This window comes from Anas acuta, chromosome 4 (genome assembly GCF_963932015.1).
Source record: "Anas acuta chromosome 4, bAnaAcu1.1, whole genome shotgun sequence".
Taxonomy (NCBI): domain Eukaryota; kingdom Metazoa; phylum Chordata; class Aves; order Anseriformes; family Anatidae; genus Anas; species Anas acuta.
Genome location: NC_088982.1, coordinates 73,893,377 through 73,913,232, shown reverse-complemented (window position 1 = coordinate 73,913,232; position 19,856 = coordinate 73,893,377). Strand labels below are relative to the sequence as shown.

General features: G+C 38.1%; 1 protein-coding gene across 17 annotated transcripts in view; it reads left to right on the top strand.

The window, feature by feature from the left end:
* The window catches only part of ARSJ (arylsulfatase family member J), a 100,268-nt gene extending 80,867 nt beyond the window's left edge, over nucleotides 1-19,401 (top strand). For 5 of the 17 annotated variants that reach the window (XM_068682109.1, XM_068682123.1, XM_068682122.1 and 2 more), the window contains 6 exons: nucleotides 9,098-9,198; nucleotides 9,521-9,682; nucleotides 10,964-11,017; nucleotides 11,487-11,614; nucleotides 15,391-15,505; nucleotides 16,879-19,401. The gene's annotated coding sequence lies outside the window, so the exon portion shown is untranslated. The remainder of the gene's footprint in view (nucleotides 1-9,097; nucleotides 9,199-9,520; nucleotides 9,683-10,963; nucleotides 11,018-11,486; nucleotides 11,615-15,390; nucleotides 15,506-16,878) is intronic. The other 12 variants (XM_068682124.1, XM_068682112.1, XM_068682113.1 and 9 more) reach the window with 10 other exon arrangements.
* Nucleotides 19,402-19,856: the final 455 nt, after the last annotated feature.

Genomic DNA, 19,856 nt, shown 5'->3' with positions numbered 1-19,856 from the left:
GTAATTATTTATTCAAGTAATTATGTATTCAAGGAAAAGTCCTAATAATGTCATTAGAGATCTTGATAGAGACAAGATTGCAAAGTTTATCCTAAAGATTTTTATGATGATAACAGTTTCAATGAGAAAAAATACACATTTAACCCCATCATCCAGTTGGACCAAGTTGGAGGCCTCATCAGACACAGAATAAAACAGAGCATCGTGTCAGCCACCCTATGGAGTCTGAGTCCAATATTTCACACAGTGTACTCCTTGCATGAATTCACAGAGGAAGACACAAATACCAAATCAGAGGTTGAAGTGAAGGTTATTGTAACTTCTTTCCAAGTTCCAGTCCCTCAGAATTGTCACCCATTTCCAAATCATACGGGGCTTCTTCTGAGCTAAATTGCATCCTCAAATCTATCATTTCATGTCTGCAGGAGACTGTATTTTTTGATTGTGTTTTCCTTGGGATATCTTCTATCACCTGTAATGTATTAATATATATTAAAAAAAAAAAAAAAGATGAAAATGTGTCCATTAATAGAAATGCAATATAAGTACTAAGTATCTATCAAGTGATGCAATGTTTAAATAGTAGGTAATATTTCTAGACTATACATAAAATTCTGCATTATGAAGTGTATTCCATGGATCTTTTTTCATCAGTTTACATCATCTTCCCAGAACAGAACAGTTTGCTACAAGAAAATCATAACAATGGTAATACCTTACTTAAAAAAAATCTAAATGCATTTTTTGCAATGTAGCTTAATTTATTTTTCATGCTTAAAAACTTAGAAGAATGTACCAATTTTATTTTGACATCACTGTCTTAAAGGCAAAAGCAGATTAACTTTATAAAACAGTAAACAGTTTGTCAATTTTGAATAGATTTCATAGTATGAAATTTTAACCAAAATAGGGGGGAATAACACTGTTAACTATAGAACTGGTAAGGTTTTAGTTGTCAAATATGATTAAAATAAAAAATAAAATGACTAAAATCAAATATGATTAAAAACTGAAGCATGTGTCCAGTCCTCCCCTTATCTATTTATTTTTTTTTTTTTTTTGGTAGATTTTAAAGGAGGGGAAATAAAATTGTGTTCACCATCTGTTATCTGACATTTGGAAAAAAATAAAAATCATTGTTTGACCAGTAATGAGATGGTTAGCAGCATTTGGGTCCCTAATTTGCAAAGCTGGTACATCTTTAAAGGCACAGCAGATAATGCCCTATATAGAAATGGCCAAATCACCCAAAATACAGAACATCATCGAAGCATTAAAATACAAAACAGATGGAGGAAACATTTCAAGGGAATATGGGGGGGGGGGGGGGAAGTGCTGTGAAATATAAGGAAAGAAAACTCTGCCAAGCTCAACAGGACTATAGAAAGCATTAATAACCCAAGGATTATCTTTTTCAAAACTAAATAAAAGATGCAGCTATGAAGAAGGATGTTCTCCTAACACAAGCATCTAAACAGGAAATAGCATTTACCAACATGGGATTATCCCTGGGAGATGAAATTTGAAAGGATTTCCCATCCTAGTTGCATCAACTTGCTAAGGATCCAGTTAAGAAAAAATACCCTGCAGCCGGCTTGACAATTTCCTAGAGTAACTAAAATGAAAAAATAAACATATACTTACAAAAAAACAGATGTTCTATATTACGGGAGACTTCACATTAATGAATCATATGCATTATAGAGGAAAAGGATTAAAAATAAAAGGCCAATAGATCGATCACAAGCATGCTAGGCATTGTGAAAACCTCGGGTATTAAACAGCTCCTGCCTCAGAGAGTTTAAGCTGTAAATAGAAATTAGGTGGGGAAGGTGGCAGAGTGCCAAGTCAAGGAGAACCATGTTGTAGCAGTAAAATCAATGAGCAGTCCTGATTGCTTCCTTTGCTGCAAGGTGGTATACCTGGGAGGGGATTGTGCAGCGAGATAGAATGAAATGAGAAAAGGTGAACCACAGAGGAATGATGGTATGCGTGGAGCAGGAGCGATGAGGGATGACTGTGGGAGCTGCAGAGCAAGGCTAGAGGAAGCTGATCTTCCCAAGATGGAGAGAGTTCAGTCAGTGCTACAGAAAGTTCACTCAACGCCCCCAGGTCCTGGTTTTTCCAGGTGTGTGGCTGCTCCAGGGGCTGGGCCCTCTGGTCTCACTCACATTCAGGTTTTGCCAGGGGCTGCACAATGATGATGAAGGAAGATGCTATCTGGGTCCTACCTGGTGTGAACGGTGTGTTAATCAGATGGTGTTTAGAGGGTTTTGCAGCATTATGATATATCACAAGATGATGGCTAGATGGACAGGTAAATGGATGGATATATTCGTATACATATTCTTTTTTAGCAGAAATAGGAATGGTAGATCTTGTCTGTGACTTCAACAAATGTAAACATTTGGATAGGAAATCTTTAAATATTTTCTGTTGATGTTTCTGCTTCATTTGCTGTTTTTAAGAGATTAACGATATGTCTCAAAGTTGTTGACTTAGAGTCTGAGTACATACTCTGAAGGTAACACTTTGAAGTCTGTGAAGCTTGCTTCTAAGTCCATACTTTCCACATACCTAAGCCACATGTGAATGGACCTTGGTGTCTTTCTCTGCTGTGCTGTGGGTGTGCAAACATACCCTATTTACTAGATCAGTAGTTCGCTAATTGTCAGTACCTTATAAACAGGCTTTCACAATAAAGACACTTTTATATTACACGGAACACAACATTTTTTTACACGTGTAAGAGTTAAATAGGCTCCTGAACATAAGAAGTGACTGTCTTTCTGTTATTGAAAATGAGTCTCTACACTACATGAGTCCAAGAGGAGTGTGGTTGTTCTTTAGACATTCAAATCTGATAAAGTGGGAGGGAGAGAATGAGCAAACTTTACCCTCAAGGCTGTGTTAAGAAGGGAGCAGGATTCAGTGACTGACAGAAAACGGCTGTACAAGGGGGGATCCCTTCTTCAAGACCATCACCTCACTCTCTATGTCTGATAGAATATTCTGTAAAGGGGGAGTCTTAGTTGTTTGGCTCTGGGCAGAGAAAACGTAGTGCATAAGCTGTGTAAATTTGTAAATGGTTCAGAGACAACCCATGCTTTGCTTAATCGCAGTGTTTTAACTGTCTCTTGCTCTGAAAGGATAATTTTCTACATTTTTTTCTTTTTTTTTTTTTTTTTTTTTTTTTTCATTCTTTTTTGGCTGTGGCTGTCCTCTTTCCTTCCTTGCTACAGATTTTATTTGCTTGCTCATGGGAGGAAAGGCAATAGGTAAGAAAAGCCTAATTGAGGCCAGATTAATGCAGTTCCACAGGGAGACTAAGGAAAAGATTTATTCTCTCCTGCCTTTCCACAGATGTCTTATTAGGGGCTCAGCCTTGCCTTACATATGCACCTTTATTCATATACTTCCTTCTTGTCCTCTGGGAAAAGCCTATCTCATGTAATTTACAGACTTGGCTTCCTTATTTGTATTTATGTTAATAGTAAGATGCATTGAACACTCCACATATTGGTCTTATTCTCAGATGAGAGTGAAGGGGTTTATCTATCTGGAAAAATATGTCCATTTGGCTTGCCGCAACTAGGAGTTACTGTAAAGAAAATGTTGAAATTGGAGCCTCTGAGCTGGCAAAAAAATGTAAAGGTTTGAAAGAGTGGGATCCAGTGGAGTTGCTGAAATAAAGCGTCAAGTTCAGAAGAAGTGAGCGGCCTTGTGATCCTGCTCTATGATTTTCTTTCCTCTAGCTGTCTCTCACCTTGGGCTCACAACTTCAGCTAATGCTGAAAAACATTAGCAGGTGATGGAGGAAGGAAATAAATTTTTTAATAATTTTGATGAAAGGCTGTGAGAGGAGACATGGAGAACATAGTGGTCCTATTTAATTTATACGTGACTGACTCAGGCAAGAGGAAGGAGCTTGGGCCAAACACTGTGTGCATCACTTACTTGCTAACCTTATACTTAAGACTCTGGTATAACAGAAGATCCTTTACAGTTCATTCAGGAAGGGAACAGCTTCAAAGGTCACCCCATGGCATCAATGTAAAATTTCCCATTGTCAGCAGGAGGGACCCTTACATCAACCCAGAAAGGGAAAGAAGGATATATTATTTAAAGAAGCAGCCTTACTTTCAAGGAACTGAAAGTGGCAATATTTATATTGCTTTATCATCACTTTCATTTCTTTCAAAGCCAGACCACTTTTTAACCCGCAGTTTTCTTTTTCAGCCAAAGCTTGTGGTTTTGGGTGCATCTAATAGAAGGTTTTTTATTAAGTTCTCATTAATCGGTCTCTTTATTCATTTTAATTCTTTTTCTTACATCTCATTTTGCATAAAACTGGTTTTGGATTCTAAAACTCTCTCTTCAACGCCAACTAAGACGTAACATTTTTAAGTATTATAAATGGATTTTTGAGTTAGGGGACTCTTCTGTAACTTGTAGAAATTCCAAGGCTATGTCAGTACTAGAGGCCTGAGGTTATAGGTTTAGAGGCCATTCAGTTTATAGGTGGGTACTTACTCCTGCTCAAGGATGTACTTGTAGGAGAAACTAGTGATGAATTCCTCTTTGTACTTCCATTGGTAGAGCTTTGGTCAAGACAGTAAGTGTCTAGTTTGTCAGCTCCTCAGAAAGGCATTAGCTGGATTTTTTTCATAGTGTACTGGACTTCCCTTTTTCTACCTTGATTCTTCATGCAACTACTGATAACCAGTTCACTTCAAAAAAAAACAACAACAATACAACAACAAACTTTACACCATATGTGATACTAGCTAATCTGGGTGCATGCTAATCAACATAAAATTCTGATTGTTTTTATTTTACTGCTGCAACAGAATTAATGTCTTCACTTCTGCTAAGTGACTCCTTAATATTTTCCCTGTCATCTTGACTCTTGCTAAGTGATTTTTGATATTTTTTTCTTGTTTCTGCTTTTCCATTCTGTGTTGGCTTAAGGGTTTCCTTACCAGTCTACCCTGAGTTCACCATAGCATGGGAGCTATCCAAGTTGTCTTAGAACTTTTTAAACAGACAACAGCGCACTTTTGGATCTTTTCTTTTCCTGGAAGGAAACAGGAAGGGTTTCTATTAGGATTCTTTAAATATTCTTTTCTTCCATGTCCTTCTGCATTATCTGAGATTGTACTTGGTAATTCTGAGGTCATCCATGCCAACAGGCACTGTTAGCAATAGAGATTTGCCTCTTAGCTCCAGAAACAAAGCACTCCTGATATACCCTGATCAAGTCCTAGTTCAGTGGAGACCATTCATAGTCCTGCTGGTTTATTTTCTACTTTGGAATCTAAAATTAATCTCAGGTTATTGTAAGACGTGCTTAGCTCTCAGGCTGGCCTGGGGCCGTGCATATAAATCTGGTCCACCAGCTCAGCTTTCTGATATACTTCCTGCACAGCCTAGAGCCCAGTCAACACAACAGACTTGCCCTGTGCATTTTTTCATTCCCTTCAAAAACCCTATTAGTCAGTCTGTTTGCTATGGGCTGATATATATATTATTATTTTTTTATAATTTGGTTGATTCCCTATGTGAGTACGTTGATCACATTAAATACCTTTTGAGGAAAGCAAATGAGATGGTAAATTGGGAGTCAGTTCTGAACAATGATGTTCATTTTAAATACGGAAATTGTGCTGCTGCAAGGAATTAGCGATTGTTTTCAGCTCATGAGTAATCAGTAGAATTTGAAAACTATTTCCACTGATCCATATCCAAATATAAAGGTGGCATTTCTCCTTGCTGTCTTAGATCAGTGCACAGACTTTATCTCAGTCTTCCCTAAGCCATCCAACCTCTAAAACTTAATGGAGAGTCACAATTAGATAGTTGGCAGGTCACAAATACCAGCTCGGGGGTGGGGGTTGTCATGACTGCACGTAAGGAATTTTACTGCTCAACAGATCACCAAGAGACGTTTTAACCTTAGCAATTATTTTTCTCAAGGTCAATGGCATCATGAAAGGAGCCAGAAACTTATTTCTTTGGACAATTAGATGCAGAGATTGCTCTTGACCTTGATATTTATAGGGTCCCAACAACCAAGGGGCTTACAGCTAGAGGTTATATGGGTCTCCAGAGCAATCCTGCCAAAAGTTCGGAAAAGTTCCAAAACAGCAATAATCCATGATTTCATTGTGCATGGCTAATTGTTTTTCCTGAAAGATACTCTAACATGTTTGGCAGTTAGCTTTGTAACAAAGAGATAGCAAGGGCTGTAAATCCCCAAACAGCTATTATTGTGCAATCAAACTTCATAACTCATATGTATCTCCCCTGGAAATACAGTAATACGCTGTTAAAGTCAGAAAAAAAATAGGATTTGGGACCATAGTATTTCATTACGAGCTGTACAGTGGAAACTTGAGACCCTATTTTTAAGAAATGATTAGTTAGAAAATATATCAGTCTGATACATATCAGTATATATAATGTACACTTTCATTTTCACTCAGTGAAGTGATCTAATAGTTCATGCCTAACTAAAAAAAAAAAAAAGAAGAAAAAAGAAAAAACACCCCATACCACTTAGATTTTATTTTTCCAAACAAAATGGCAGACAGAAATAAAATTGTCCTCCTAAATAATAATTATATATATGATTAGACATGTAATTATAAATAATATGTAGGATCTGATTTAACCATACTTGAAAAAGAGAAAATCAAATCCGAGCAGCTATCAGGCCAGGTTCAAGGATGACAGGGAAAGGGAAAGTTATTCTCTGATCAGAGACTAAAGACAAAGACTGAAAAAGAATGCAACTGCACTCTCAACGCAGCAGTGATATTAAACAGCATTTAGGGACAAGCATAATGGAAATTAAAGGACAACAGAGGAACAGAACAAATGGCTCCAAGTTGAAAATGAATACATATAGGCTGGATATTAAGCAAAGGCTTCTAATTAATGTTATATTGGCATGGAGTAGAATTTCAATCTAATTACCAAAGGAGGAGAGGTGAGGACTGGCCGTATGATAAAAGGCTAAATGGCTCGGGAGCAGCCGTGTAGTCCTACATTAAATTTCCATGTGCGGCATGCCTTGTTGAAATACAAGACCGGTAGGTATACTTACCTGCAGAGGAATCGGATAAACAAATTGAAAGAATAGTAAAAACTCATAAATTTCTTGCAGAGATTTCCAGTTTGCTCAGATGTTGTCATCCATGGTACAATTTCAGATTCAGTCCATTCTGTGTGTTTTTATGAATCTGATCATAAAGAAACAAACTAGCTATTATTCAGTTAAGAAAGCGTCTTTCTAACTTAATGGAAAATGGGATAGTAAGCAAGTAGAGCCTGTTGTTGATAGCAGGAAATAGAACCACTTTTGTTCCGCATGGTATGTGCTCTCACCAGCCTGTTTCTCATTTGCTCTCTCAGAGGCCATTAATTTGGAGGCATCATAACTAAGCTGATTCATCTGTGCCTTTTAGATGGCAAGTCATCTTTCTGTTTTAGTCCACTATAGCTTATCATAATCAATTTATTCATGCTTTTTCAGATTCAAATGTGTTAGAGATCACCAATTTTTTACTCCCCAAAAAAAGCATTTTAAAAATTCTGTCAAGCCTACTTGGACAATTCTTTGCTGAGAAAGCTTTTCTGAATCTTTGCAATGAACATAAAACTCACAATCTGAAAATTGTCCTTAATGAAAATATATAGTGATCTCATAAACGTGTTTTCCTTTACAGCAATACCTTCAGTATTTCTTCAATTATTTCAGATATTTATCACCAAAAAAGACTAAACTTTCTCCTGGCTCATTAGGAAATGGAACCCAGGGTTTTTTTTTACACTGTTCGGGTTTTATTTTATTTTTTAAACTAAAATTGTTGGCCAGAAGCTTAACATACCAATCATGTTTTGGCTGTGTATCTGTTGCAGAGGTTATCTGTTTCCTACATGATTAACCTTGCAGGTTATATACCACAGGATTGCATATTAACTGGATTGTTTTTCTCTGATCCAGGATTTCCAACAGGAGCCCATTCACTCCCTGCAGCTATCTTTCTAAATGAGCTCTTTCAGTTTTAATGATGAGCAGGTAGTTTTTGAGCTATCAGCAGATAATGTCTCCAGAAGGCTTGGCTGGAAAGCCAGCAATTAATCACAGGCAGGACTCAGCCCAGGTTCCCCTAAAAAGCCAGCTTCTCAGTGGCAAAGCCATTACCTGCTGGTAACGCTTAAAATCTCTGGTCCCAGCTGTTAAATCCAGAAGAGATCATTAGATCCCTGTGCCTGACTCCCTCCATAAAGCATGTTACCTCTGAACTAGGCCCCACAACTTCTAAATGAAGGAAACGTACCTTTGAGAAGAGCACTCAGCATTGTCTTAGAAGCATCAAAAGGTAAACAGTCAGCTCTTGAGCAGGTTGATCATTAGAAAAACTGGGCAGTACTTCTGCCTTGAATCTCCCTTGTTGATATTCCATTGTTAATACATTAATCTTATGTTAATCTATATATTCAATTTGATCTAAGATTTTAACAGACACGCACAGAGCTATAATGACCATAACTTCAACTGTAGCATTTGCTTGGAAATTATTTACATAAGGGGAAATTATTTACATATTTCCCTCTATAGAAATATGAGATGGATAATTGCCATTGGAGCAGTTCAGTTATAAAATGTATTCATCCACCTTAGAAAAATCTAAAAGGCAAAGCAAATGTATTGGAAAATAATAGGGACTGCTGTTCAACCCTACTTGTTAAGAAAGCACACTGAGACAAAGCACCAAAGTCTTAACTGAGGCCTTCCCCTTCTTATTATTAGCATGTGTCTTTTTCACATCAGAAACTTGTGTTTCCGTGAGTTTCCAAAAACGTCTTTAATTGTAAAGCCAGCACCATTACTGATACGTGGTATTTCTAATCTTTTTTTGTTTGTTTGTTTTCTTTTTTCTTTTTTTTTTTTCCTTTGAGAAGAAATGAGGAAAATGACTGCAAGGAGAGCAGAGAACTGTGTAGAACTATTTTGCTTTAATCATCTAGAAAATGTTTTTTCCTTATATCAGAGGTTTCAGGGTCAAAAAAGTATCTTATTATTTTTCAGCTGAGATTGAGATGGTGAAAGCAGCAATACAACTGGAGTCCTCTTTCCACATTCTGGCAATCTTTCTGCCATGGATGAACTTCTTCTTTTACAGATTGTGGGTGAGTTTATTCACAAGCTATTGTTGTTCATACTTACAGAGATTTTAAATTATAAATGCAGATGAGAGGTGTACTTCAATGCTCAGGAAGCAGCCTTTCTAAACACTTTGGCAGGGCTGTTGAAATAAATACAAAGCTTTTATATCTCAGAGTCTCATGGGGCATATTAATCCTTCACTTGCAGGTTTGTCAGATGAAAAGCTGCTTGAATAGTTTGATATTTTTTAATTGTCTCTGCAATACTATCAGTGTTGTACACATAGCAAATAAAGCCAGCTTCAAGACACCAAAAATCTTACATGGTACAACTTTCATTTGCAAGATACCCAACTGAGCTGCTACTGCTCAGAGAAGTGCTGTTTGAGACTGAGGAACAGCCCGTGGATTGCAGTTTCCACTAACAGGCCCATTCATGATGACTGGCAAACAAGACCACTTGTTCTGGAAATAAGAAGCTTGTCAAGAGGGTGTGCCAGACAATCAGGTACATAATATATGATGGCTACTACAGGATGCGTACATTAGTGTGTTTTACCAAACTGGCAGCTATAACACTGACTAAAGTCACCTGTGTATCAAGAGGTCGGTAGACTAATGAACCATTTGAGTGCTTTCAATGCTTTCATTTAAAGAGACATCTTCCAAGATACAACATAGCTGATGGTGAATGGGAAAATGTCACAGACTGATCCCTCTGCTTTCTTCCCATTCCCTTTTGGCGATTTATATGTGCAATATATAATGTGTACTGATATAAAAGTCGGCTGTGCATGTGGTTAGAGGGTGGCACGTAAATCGAGAAAGCAGGCAGGCTCTGTGCTCCCATACCTGCCTGGCATTTCCTTCTGCCACTGAGAGAGACAAGCTGCTGGTCTGGACAGACCACTGGTGTGACGCAGCAGGGCTTTTCTGATGTTCTTATGCTAGTTTGATCCTACAAATCCTTACTTATAAAGCAATCTTCTCACATATAAATAGCTTTGAGCACTCAGGCAATATATGGTTCTTTATCTGAGCATCACAGACATGTTTTTGATAAAACAAAATGGGTCACAGTCATTTTTCTGTAAGTCTTTCATTTGACAGATCTACACTGAAGGTGAATCTGCTTCACGGGCTTTAACTGGGAAGCCTGCTTTTCTGAGCCAAGTGCTTTGCCAGGCATTTTTAAAGCTTATCATACCAAGGCATTCCACATGCCCTGTAGACTCTCCTTTTTCAACAAAATGGGGGAAATGGCAGCCTAATATAATTATCTCTTTTGAAACTCAGACAGGAGTCAGAGTTGTTCAGATTGTTCCAGTTCTGAATGGCTGGCTGAGTTTTGAAAATCTATTATTCAAATCTTTGTTTTCACTTAGATTAGTTTCTCCCTCCCTCCTTTTTAAATGAAATTCATCAAAAACATGGCAGTATCTTTTAAAGTATCTCAGCCAGTGTGGTATTTTCAGAAAGAAACCTTGACAGCAGTTTTCTTCCCAGTTCTGAAGTCAAGGAGACATAAATATGTACAGCGTGCAAGAAGTCACGCACTGCAGCACTATTTAGTTCTTTTCTGTAAGCGGTCAGGGAAGTAATTTCATGCCACAAGGAAGTTTTACCTCCATTAGATACCAACAAGCACCGTTGCAGTAATGGCAATATCAGATTGTCAGATTGCCATTTGTACAGAGTTCATTTTTAATACATTGGAACTGTTGTACCTTCAGTCTGAAGGTACAAAAAGGTTTTAACTTCTTACCATTTTTTTCCACTTTCCCACCAGACATACAAAAGATCCACAACTTGCTCCATGAAGAGTTAGCCATAAATGTGAAAGGTGAGTAGGCAACATATTCACCATCATTGTGTGTAAGTCACTCGGGAATCGCATGTATTCTGTAAGTGTATAAATATGTTGTGAATTTCACTGAAATAGATGATCGATATGTGAACATATAAAATTAATACGTTGTCATGACAGCAAGAGAAATACAATAAAAATAGAATATTTATTATTATACTTGTGCAGAACACTAAAGAGATGATGTAAGGCATTTTACATTTTCATGTTTCAGTTTTACATTTTATATTGCATATTAACTTTAAGTAGTTGACAGTAAGAGAGAGAGGAAAGCAATAATATATAGATCGGTGTAAGAAATAAAATGAAAGACCAAGGAAAAAACATTGTTAGCAATTTACAGTATACGGTTTAATATTCCCATGAAAGAATCTGTGTGTGCATTGTGTTTTAACTAACTCACATGGTGACAGGAGAATTCTCTTTTTTTTTTTTTTCCCTTCAGTGAGAATACATATATCTGTAGGATAGGTAAAAAGGGACTAAAGAACTCCACAAACAAGAAACACATAAACGAAGACTTGAATCAATACTCACTCATGCCCATTAATTATGCACTCATTTTGTACTAGTGTAAGTAGATCCTTATTTTTAAACAACTTGTGCATAGGAAAAAGGTACGGAAGAAATTGTTCTGTACCCATAGGCAGCATCTGATAGGGAGTGTGATACAATGGGAAGCTGGAGAGCGTGACTGAGAGACAGAAAACCTCAAACAGTCTGAAATTCAGGAGCAGGGGAGATACCCAAGGAGAGGATAATACAAACCTCAGGAGAAGAAGTAATTTTAGAAGCATGTAACTAGCTAAATCTGCCCCATCTTTATATTAGATAGGGGCATCTAGTAAAAGAGGAAACTTCTGTGATGTAGAGTGAAAGGTTGTCAAGGCATGGAAAAATCTCTTCGTAAATCCAGTGCTTCCATGTTGGGGTTTGGGAACAGAGGAATTTAAGATCAAAGCAGCTCACATGCTGCAACTCTTAAAGTAGCTTTTTTTTTTTTTTTTTTTTTTTCAGTAGAAATCATTGTTGAACTCTCAGAATATCTTTTATACAAAACATTCTGGTTCAGATTCTGTGGTCAGAAGCTCAAGCAGCTTCTTAAGATCAAAAATCAAGCCTATTTTATTCAAAGGAGTTCAGATTCCGCTCTGTCTGTGCTCAAGTGGATGCAGCATGACAAACGTCCCCAGAAATAGCTGACACTATGAAGTAGCTGAAAAAGAAGACAATGAAAACCAACTTTATATTATGGGGCAGGGGTCTAGTTGATCCACTGTAAAACATCCTCATCACTGGAGAATTAGGTACGTTCTGCCAGTTAATGTAAACATAAAGTGTAATGCCAAATTACAGATGCTATTTCTAGGAAAAAGACTTGAGAGAATTCCTGGTTTCAGACCACCTCAGTCTCAGCTCTGCCTCTGGTATCCTTCTGCTTGAGATGTACATAAAATATATATACATATTAGGCTCACATGCCTCAATCCCTGATTGAAAGATACTGGGAACATGAATGTTAGACCAGTGCTCAATGATTGTATTCGGTTTACAAATAAACCCAGCCTCCCCACTCCCAGTTGTTCTCCTGGCCTGTCACATAAAACAGCTGTGACTAAAACTCCTGAGGTACTGGTACTTCAACAGACAAATTGCACTGGTTCTCAAAATCTCCTGGGAATCTGGAAAGGTAAACAGCCTTTTAATACACAGCAGCCTGGCAGCTAATAAACAGTGCATTATTCTGCATCTCATAAATCTCCATGAAGTTCATTTATTCTCTTCAGAGAATGAATAACTAATATGAAGCCTCCTCTTGCCAGTTATTGTCGTGCTACACAAAATGATTTAGATGTGGAAGCTGCTATTAATAGCATTGAATGAGCTACTAATTGGATGGTTATGTAATGGCATTGTTATAAAACCTAGTTTGGGTTTGACACCTTCTGTTTTCTAAAAACAACATTAAAAACCCAAACAAATCCATAGTTAGCAGTACATAACACAAAACAAAGACTAAATAATTACCAGTCTTTCAAAAATCAAATGGGATTAAAAAGAAAAAAAAATAATAATAATCAATTCACTTATCTGAATTCTAGTAGAAATGAGCTGGAAGTGAATCACTCAATTGATCTGCTGTTCAAAGGGATACTTTAAAGTAACTTTCTGTAATACCTGCCCTGCAAATCCTGACAAAGAATTCTAAGTGGGCCTGTTTTTGTGACTTGTGAAATCTCAGAAAGTTTTTTCTATTGAAAAATGGCCTTTGAATAAGATCTAGTATGTACAGCATGTAGTTTAAGGAGAAAGAACTACCAGAAAGTATCTCTGTGACACACACTGATAAAAATAATGTACTAGTATTAGGCATGGATCTGTACATTATTATTATTATTATTTTTAATACAGATGTACCTATACAGTGTGACATTTTTAAAGAAACATATAAAAAAAGGGGAGAGAGAAACAAATGGGGATGGCATTTTATTCCCTGCTGCATGGAGGGACAGAAAATTGCAGTCCATTAGGAGAGAAGCTTTTATCCAGGGTGGCGCTTTGCAGTCCTTCTATTCTTGGTTGTTCTGAAGGCTGGAGCATCACTAATGTAATGTGCAGCACCAGGAGCTTCTGAGGATGAAACCCAACTACTGGCCTCTTGTGCGGATATTTTCCTTTTGATACATCAAACATGGCAGCATACCAGAGCCCATAAGAAGAACCTCTGAGAAGGCTCATAGTTATATGTATGTAATTGTATTGAAAGAGATGAAAATTTGTGGTCAACCCTGCACAGCTCTAATGCCTTTTAGTTTAATTTTTGACCGTGAAATTACCTCTCAGCATGCACTGTGGCAGCTATTGTTAGCTGATCACTGTTACCTACAACCTTTTGTTCCTGAGGTAAAGCAAGGCTGTCACGCCAGAACTGCTTCCTTATTGAATCAATCAGCTCAGGATTCTTGCACAAGCAATCAAACGAACACTTCACGTGTCTATCTACAAACACACGTCCTCATGTTTTTGCAGAGAAATGCAGTGGAAATGCAGTGGATTGCTTCCTATTGAGTCACCTCTTCAACTTCAGGAAGTTAAAAGAGTGATAGTAGCAGTGTAGGAGGAAAGACGGGTGTAGTGGTGGCAATGTGACCTCCATGTAAAGGACTTTAGCCCCTGAAAGAGGGGGTGGGTACAGGAGCATGCCTCATGCTGCAGGAGACGAGGCACAGCTGACATAGAGCTAGATATCTATGTACCATCAATCGGTTCACCTCTGTCATCTGCAGCCATTCTATGACTGGTAGGATATTTTGGGTTGTGCTCTTTTTTACTGCTTTTTATTTGGCAAGCGAGGCTCTACTCAGCCATGCTGACTCCATGTTATTGTCAGCTCCACGTCATTTTGCATGGCCTGGATGATGATATAAACCCTGATTTATCCAGAATAGATGAGGAAGGGCTTACATATATAAAGGAAAACATTATTTCAATTCTCGCATTGTTAAAGCACACAGAGGAAGCAGCCAAAGGGCTTACAGAGATGCTATTTGATGCACAATGTACCAGCACCGCTGTAATTATGGCAAGCATGCCTAAAAAGCTGTGATAACTTAGGAATCAGCAGCTGTTGAAAGGAACAAGACATTACAGAAACCAAACAGGAATTTGGGTGGTCCAGATGTCTTCCACATGTCTTCCGCTAATTATCAAGAACTAGAATCTCTTATCCATTACGTGCATGTAAATAGAGAGTATTAATTTCAGTAGAATATTTGAGTCACAGTGTGGCAAATAGTACCAGAATCTTCTCCTTTAATCTTGTGTCAGCCTGCTTTTCCAGTCCTATGCATCAGATGAATTAAGTTTCCTCTTAGATGCATTTTTTTCAATGATGGTATAGTTTGTCTATGTTGTTACTGCTCTTTCGTGATTTTGCTTGTGTGAGAAGGAAGAGGTATGTATCAGTTCCTCAGAGCAGTAATGCTGTTTCATATTTCTGTTGTGGTAGTACCAAAGGGTTCAAACAGAATGCAAACTTTCTTTGTCACGCATTCACTGTAGAACAGAGTTCATCAGAGATACAAAATTAATTCACAATCCTATAACATCTCAATTCTTGATAATCCTGAATTTATACTGGTATAAATTAATGCTTTAAAAATACTTCAAAAACTTTTAAAATAATTTAAATATTGTGTAAATCTTTACATGCTATTTACATTTTAAATACCCTAAAATATTTGCAAGTTACCTTTAAATGACATTAAAAAAATCCCTACATCTGACATGCATTTTTTACCTCTGAAATCACGGTTTTCCACCATTTGCATTGCTTATCTGTCTCCAAGATTAATGCCACCTGCATTGAGCAATGATGATAGTACATCTAGCTACGAACAGCTCTCTGTATATACAACTGATCAATGTTTTTCCTGGGGTATGATAAACTGAGCTTTCTCATTGGTAAGTGCATATAATTACTGCCTATCTCTTGTCTACTGATGTCTATTGCCACTTCCTGCTGGGTTTACATACTTTATTTCATGTGCTGGACCATATTTTAAGTGATTCCTGGAATGTTATGCCAATGACCAAATTCATGTGAGAAAAGAGAATTGAGAACTAGAACCTTTGGACGAGTAATTTGCACTGATAATTTTGGAGCTGGACTATTTTTTTGCATGTAGAAATAGGTTATGTGTTTGTGAGATCATTTTGATGATATTTTGGGAACCTGTTTTACAGAGTTAAAACAAACAAACAAACAAAAACCCACCCTGCTCCTAGGCCTTATGATATTGCCAGGAAAAGGAAGAAACACTTAGCAAGGTCATGAATGCAGAGCAACTAAGGCTGGGAGGGAAAAGCTTTCCAGTGTGATTAAGCTATTTCGGTGATCTTTTCTCCTTTGTGGTGCTTGGGCTTGGAAGGAGGAACCACAGAGGAAAAATAAAGAGCTGAAAGAAAGAATGTTTTCCAATGGAGAAATCGAGAAGCTACTTCTCTGTAGGATATCATCCAGGAAATACCATTTTTTGTTTTTCTTTAGTAATTTTGTTTTAAATAAGTGGAAAGACTTCCCTGCAATTCTGAATCCAAAAGATTTGTTGGATAGAAGTCGGGATAGGGAAGCAGATAGCTACAGCTTTGTTAAAAGTAGGACAGGGTCAAGTAGCACTAGGGGCTGTGTTTAACACATTGAGAAGAAAAAAGAAGCAGACAAAAAAAAAAAGCTGACTAATTCTGGTGATCAATGCATAAAATCTGTATTTACAGACAAAATGACTAGTAAAGGTATACATAAAGCCTATGCAAAAAATATTGCAGATGTCTAATCATTAGTTGGGGTATGAATCACTCCATATTTCATAATAATTGCTAGAAAAATATTTACTTGAGCCAAAGCTTAAATATCATTAAGGGGATGAATCTAATTCAGCAGGTTTCTATGCCCTCAATTGGCCGTCAGTTTTGCTTGAAATATATAAAATGATAGCAGCCCATATATCATTTTTCACAGTTCCAAGAGAAAAAACTGCTCCAAGTGTGAAAAGTTTCTGCTGGTTTGTGCAATATAGTTGGTGCTAATATACTGAAAGACAGATAGTGCTGTAACGCTGATAAAGACCCGGGCTAAGTTAAAGATCCTTCCTGTAAAACAGTATTTCCCAAAGCTGTTTGCAACAACTTTGCTGGAATCTCTGAAACAAGGGATGTCGATCCCACCCAGACCCCGTGAGCTCTAGACTCAGCTTCTCAGATCGCGCTCTGCATGTGTGTGCCCTCAAAGAGTGGCTGTAGGAGCTAACTATTTATTATTTGCTCTTTCCAAACAGGCACCCAATAAAGCTGCCTATTAATCCTAATTGTGATGGAGGCTTATGTATGCCATTCCCTTCTGTCTGATGGGAGCGACGCGAAGGTCACGGTTTGTTTAGTTCCAGTCGGTGAAGGGCCATTACATAAGAGTTGCTTCAGTCACTGTCAGCACGGGCTATATTTGGACGACTGTAACCCAAAGGCCTGTCTTCCTTCACTCGCTCTGTAAGCCATCCAGTTGCTCATCCGTGCTTATTCTGAATAATGATGATGAGCAGAATAATTAGTGAAATTGCTGGGTTTGCCCCATGCCTGAAAATGCTCTCATTTGGTCAGATGTCTCGCTGTGAAATTCCTCTCTCCCATGCAAGCAAGGGAACGCTGCAGGACTGGGCTGCTGGACGCACTTGCCCTCGAGTGACCCAAATGGGAGCAATATGCAGCCACTTGGCACACTGGGTATGGCTGGAGAGAACGCAGGCAGCTAAGTTGAAGGACTGGTGGGATCATCTTTAATTTGCTCTGTAAACAGAGAACAGTAAAGATCACTACAGTAGCCTTTTGTGCCATATAACCAGTGAGAACAAATATCATGTTACATACAGCTGATACATAGTGGTCGCATTCCCAGCTGTGCCCTTATCAAGATGGCTGTGACAATAGATGTTCTGTGGAGCTGGAGATAACACAGTAAGGAAATGTTGGGAAATGCTGGCACTCTTGCAAATGATTATAACAAAACCAAAAGGAAAGAAGAAAGAGTTTCTTGTACTACTGATTTACATTTTGCAAAGTAACTCTACTTGGAAAGGAAACCCAAACTTCCCTTATTCAAATAGTTTTGTTCCAGTGAACTGCTACAGACAATTTGCACTTAATTCAAGGAATCACTTTTACTTGATATTTTCTGGCCAGTAACTAAGTGTATATTTGTTGCTCTGAGTATTCTTAAGTATGCTGAGTGCAATGTGCAAAGACATAAGAAATAGCATTCTGACAAAATTAAGTTGGTCTGATGACTAGGTGCTTGGAAGTTTTATGTACCATTATTCTTACTCATTTTTCTCTTACTATTAGCACTCCCTGCTGTCTAGGTCACTAAACCAGTTACTCCATTTCTCCTCCACTTATATTTAACCCCTCCACAAGACTTTGAACTGTGTTCTTCTCAGAAGTCAGCCTTTCCAGTCAATGTTGTCTCAACACTAGCCTATGCACTGGTTGTTTCAAGATGCCCCCCTATTCTGACCAAACCTTTTCTCCCCTCTTCCATTCAGTCTGTCCAAACTATTGCCATCAAGATATTTTCCATTTCTCTGAGAATGTTGTCCTGCTTCTAAAATCTCAACGTTGACCTATTTCCACTCTAAAATTCAAACATGTTTCTTTTCTCAGCTCTAAATGACTTCATTGCTACTCGGATCTGACCTCATCTCCTCTTGGAAAGCCATTTAGTCTCTGATGTTGGGAGTGTCTGTGGTGGGAAGCAAGGGATGTTATAATTGATTTCCTTCTTTAACTTTCTTCATTAACAGGGTGCTCTGAATCTAAACGTACTGAAGATGAAATTACTTTCAGCCACCTCCCTCATTTGTTTTGGAAGTGTCTGGAAGTATTTACAGAACGATCACCAAAAAGCATTCAGAGTGAAGATTCAGCACTACTTAAATGACTGCACACAATTTCTACCAAATTAAATGCATCTTGAACTATATTCTACGTCCTTGAACCTCTGTTCCTGGTTAGCCCAGCCTGGGGTTGTCCTCCGTTGTGGTAACTGGCAGTAATACCAGTGGGCATTTATTTGGGTGACTTAGGAATAACTGAAGAGCATCATCTTCTTACCATTCCTTTTCACTCTCCTCCCATTCAACATCTTGTGGAGCTGCAGCATCTTGTGGATGAACAGAGTGCAATTAATTCATAATCCTGGAGATATAGAGGTTGTCACAGTCTGCTTTTCCAGATGCATATATTTCTTTTGAACTTATATGATAACATGAAAATAAGACCTCTTTACCATTGAACCAAAAGTAAGAACCCCCTGGGAACTCTGGAGGCAGATACATTTACCCTGGGTCCTGCCGACATCTGATCACACAGGCCCCAAAGCTGATGCTAAAATTTCCAGAAACATTTGGGAAGCAACCACAGAAATCAAACAAACAAACTGAGCCCTCGAAGAGCAGTAACAGGAAGCTACAGAAGCCCATCTGAGCCAGCACTCACTTGTCAGCATGGCTTTTCTCCTCCCTTCCAAGCTTCCACTGGACATGCTGCGTCCTCCAGCACAGCACCTCCAAAATTGCTGGGCATTTTGTTCACACTTCAGAGGCCTGAAACCTCCTGCAACTCTGCAAGATAGATTGCAATGACCCTGCAGCAGTGTCTCACCGAAATGACTGATCTACCTGTATTGGTCATCTCTAATTTCCCCAAAGTGGTTTAATTATTTGTGCACATGAAATGGGCATTGTCAGCAGAAGCTTTATACAGACAATCTAGAGTCTTACACAGGCAGGATTTCATGAGCCATTTTCCCCCCCAAAAAATGTGTAGGGAGGTTACATGCCCTGACCAGATGGGTTTTGTTGTTTCTTGTTCTTTACCTTTCCTTGGAGGTGCTTTGTCAACCTGATGCATCTCCCTGACATCTTCCCAGAGCTGGCTCTTCTACATGGGAGACTCACTCCTTCTCAAAGAGAAGTGGGGAGGAATTTAATAAGGTCTGGGTCTATCTTTCTTTCAGGGAAATTTGTAACAGATACTTCTGTATTTGTCACATGTATGTTTCAGACCAGAGCTTTTTTTTTTTTTTGTTAATGTTGGAAGCTCTCAGCAAAGCCTGAAAGTTATTATATATAAACTATAATGTTAGCCAGCTGATTGGGACAAAAATCCAGGCCACTTAAACAGCATCTTGGAATCATTCAAATTTAGTTCTTGAAATTAACATCAAAGCCATTTTTGATGTCTGAAAAAAATTATTAATTTT